This window comes from Cucumis melo, chromosome 8 (assembly GCF_025177605.1).
Source record: "Cucumis melo cultivar AY chromosome 8, USDA_Cmelo_AY_1.0, whole genome shotgun sequence".
Taxonomy (NCBI): Eukaryota; Viridiplantae; Streptophyta; class Magnoliopsida; order Cucurbitales; family Cucurbitaceae; genus Cucumis; species Cucumis melo.
In genome coordinates this window covers 21,029,264-21,033,636 of record NC_066864.1, presented here as the reverse complement: position 1 = coordinate 21,033,636, position 4,373 = coordinate 21,029,264, and positions in this window count along the sequence as shown.

Sequence of the window (4,373 nt, the reverse complement as noted above, 5' to 3'; positions counted from 1 at the left end):
TGGGGATCTTAATTGAACTTTAGAGCTATGGTCCCTAATATACCAAAACAATAAGAACTCAGTCTTTCTTGTATCCTATTAAGAGAAAGATCCCACTAAGGGCATTCAGTTTTTGGTTGAGGAAGACAATAGCTATCTTACAACCATCATTAATTACACGGAGATGAAATTTGGTATGCAATTTATTCTTGACAATGGAATCTGGTATGTAACTTATTCTTGATAATTTGGCATGAATGATCTTGGGACATTAATCTATTATATAGATTTAAAGTATTTATTCTAACAAAAAAGACAATAAAAAAATTTATTGTAAATTAATTAAGGGCTAAACATGCAATTTTACAATAAAATTATTATAGAGAGAGAAGGAGACTTACATTCGTTGAAGCCTCTGTATTCTACAAATTACTGAATTGGAGTCACCACCTCTAAGAAACTTTTCTATTCCCTAAGTGAATCAGGTGGATGGTTTGTGGAACCAAGATTGAAATTGGGAAGGAAGAGAGATTTTTATTTCTTTTTAAGAGGACATGAAGAGACACTCAAACTTTCTTCTTCTTTTTTTTTTTTTTCTTTTCTTTTCTTTCTTTCTTTCTTTCTTTCTTTCAGAAGCACACTCTTGCATACCTACTTCCCCTTTCAAGAAGAGAAATTAGAGAGATAAATTGGGATATGTGGGAAAGCATCCCATGTTCTCTAAATAACTTCCACGTAAGGGAGCTATTAATTTAATTTAAATTAAATTAAATTGAAATAAATAATTAATAAATTAATAAAATAAATAATTAAATAATTAATTAAATCATTGGAGGTTTTTAAAAAATATAACAAACTAACAAAATATTTACACTGTATAGAACAATTTCAAAAATGGAAAAAGTCCACATGCTCACAAAGGAAAATACAAAAGATGCTCCAGTCAACCCGCGATTAATTGCCCACTCGCACTCGTAATATATTTGGTACACAATCTTGTACAAATATCGTTTAGATTGGCCTACACAACTGTTTAGATTTAGGAAGCAAAATCTAAACGATCTTGTATCAAAATCCCAATATAAAAGATTTATATTTCGTACACGATCTTGATTCTTTTATATTAGGTACACGATCATTTAGATTTGGCTACATGATCCAAATCTAAACGATAGTGTACCAATATCTCAACGATTTGTTTTCAAGATTCTTCGGTACATGATCATTTAGATTTGGCTATACAATTGTTTAGCAATCGTGTACCAATATCCCAACGATTTTTTTCAAGATCTTTTATACTTGTTGAATTTTTTCAAGATCTTTTATACTTGTTGAATTTTTTCAAGATCTTTTATATTTGTTAGATTTGGTTGTAGCCAAATCTAAATCGTGTACCAATATCCCAATGATTTTTGTTCAAGATCAAACACGATCTTGAACCAAATAACACTTTGAAAACAAATACAATATTTATGATGGATTGAAAACAATGATAATGATTTCAAAAAAATATAAAATAAAAATTACAGAAGAAGAAAGAAAAAAGAAGATGAAAAGGAAGGACAAATCTGAAATATTTAAAATAATAGCTGGCTTCATGGGCTTTTTGATTTTGTTACACGAACCGTAAATATTTTGATATTTTGTTATATTTATGAAAATTAATCTATATCATATTTAATTAATATTTCATTTAAATTATATTTAAACGAATATCTTTCACATAACCCTATAGTTTTCATTTAATTAATTTAATTAAATAGAATTAAGAAATTTTTCAAAAATATAAAAAATTGGTAAAAGATTTACACTCTATAAAACAATTTCAAAAACAAAAATAGCCCATGGACCCACAATGAGAAATACCAAAAATACCCCAATTAACACGGGATTAGTTGACCACACGTGTGCGTGAGTAATCTTCTTCTGAAAGATCGTGTACTATAATCTAAACGAATGGTCTAAAATTGTTTATGTCATGATACATGATCATGTAGTTCTGTTTAACGATGAGAAAAAGGATTCAATTTTTTAAATGACCGTGTTGACTATAGTAAGCAATCATTTAGATCATATTAACATGATCGTGTAGTTCATATGAACACGATCGTGTAGTTCCTTTTAGAAAAATGGGAAAAAAACTTCAAATTTAAATGATCGTGTTAACTATGGTAAATGATCGTGTTGACAACGGTGAACGATTGTTTAGTGTAAGCTGTCATTCTATTCTCTTTATAGGTATATTAATATTCTTCAAGTTTGTGAAATACAAGTTTAAAATCCAAGTGTAAATTCTTTATGAGTTAAATTATTTTGATGAGGAAATTTTAGGAGTAATTTTATTTTGATAATGATTTGGAAATTTAATTGGTGATGGAAATGCTAAGGAAATGGCCAAAGTTGAAGTTTGGTTTTGAGTTGAGGGCATAAAGGTCATTTCATATTTTCTTTCTAAAAAAAAGGAAAATATCTAACTCTCATTCTCCTTCTCCATTCTTCGAGAGATGCCCCTTGCCCAAATTTTCTTTTTCTTTTTCTTCCTCAACTCCAGCCAATGCCGTGAGTCTTCCATCTCCCTCGCACGTCGACTGCAATGCACGCCAGTAACGATGCCATTGCCTCATGACGTCGATGCCGACATCGAAACCCTTTCTGATGCAACTCCACTCTGACATGTCTTCGCACAACCTTCTTATCCACCATCACGAGATTTGAATCCAGTTGCACAAATTTTTTTTTTAGCAATCTGGTCGTCGCACGCCCCAGTCGTTGTGCCCAATTCTTCACTGGCCTCTACAATGAGTCTTAACCACTAGTCTTGACAGTGAGTTTAGTTTTTACAAAATTAGGTTTTCATTCTTGCTTAATCTTGAATTTGGGATAAGATCTAATGGTTTTTGTTCAAGTTCTTGAAGATTTTTAATACCCATTAAGTTTAGGTTTGAGCTTAATAATATCCATTACATTTTAATGTTAGATTTGAATTTTACAAGAGATTGAGCCGTTCAACCATTTGGAAGGTTGAAATTAGTCGCTTAGCACAACTTGGGTAAGACACTAAGCTTTTTGGAGTTGATCTTGAGTACCCATCTAATCTTAGTGATAGTATTGAGTAACCCATGATGGTGGATGCTTGGTTTCGAACTTAGACGGTGGTTAGGATGTTGCTCATTGAAGTTAAGAGTATTTTGTTAAGTTCTTGATAAGGTTTGGAGTAACTTTATTGAGTTTTCTTAGAGATCTCGAAGGCCCATTAAGTTTAAACATTTAGATAGAATTACCCATGATTACTCGAGTCCTTGAGTTGAATGTTAAAGGTTAGAAAATGGACTATCCATTAACTTTAGAGTTTGCTTGGGTGTTACTTTTATAAGCTTTGAAACATAAAATGGCTTTAGGTACTAAATTTGAATTTAGAAAGCTGTTGATGTGCGGTCAAGGCGATTTTGGCAAGGTATGAATAAGGTTTTAGGTAAATTTAATAAGTCCTCTCATAGTCCTTAAATATCCATTTAGTTTTAGCATGAACTTAATATTATCCATAATGTTTGAATTGAAAATTGGGGACTTTAGAGAACTATGAAGCATTGTTCATCGCACTTAATATCGTTTAGGACAAGGGTGGGTAATCTCTGAAGTTATTGACTTGTTAGTTTGACATTGAGATTGTTAATGGATCTAAATCTCTAAGGTATGGATATTCGATATAAGAGCATATGGATTTAAAAGACGACTTAAGTTTGGGTGCTTGTGATGTTAGGAGTTTAAGTAGAATTTAAGGGTCCAAAGTGAAATTTTAGCCTAAATCAAAGTATTTGGGGAATAGTTAAATATAAATCTTAGGTAGTGCTCAAGGTTGTTGGTCTTGTGTGATATAATGGATAAAAATCCCGAAATATCATCGATAATAGAATAAAAGTGAATTCACATAAAGGACCTGTTAAGCTTGAACTAAGTTGGATGGTCATTGGGTTAAGCATTAAGATTTCAAGTCTAAGGATTCATAAGTGAAAAGTCTAGCCTAATCTAAGGCAAATTGATAATTTAGGGACTTTAGAAACATAAAATAGTTTGAGTTGGTCTTATAAAGTGACTTGAAGATAGTTGGGTCTCGTGTTATGAAGCTAACCGATAGACCTTAGTCTTTGCTTCAAGCCAAATTGAATTAGGGAAAGCGTATAATCCTGGGGGATCGAGTCATTGATAGTGAGTGGCTCATTTTCAAGCATTCTTTATACTTAAAGATGTTATCACATGATATTGCTTGGAAACTATCATGACTTAAACTTTTTATGACCACGCTTTCGTTTATGTTTGAACAAGGTGTTTACGCATCGTGATTTTAAGAATATTTATGACTTAGATTTTATAAAAATGGGTTTCAAATGCTTGTT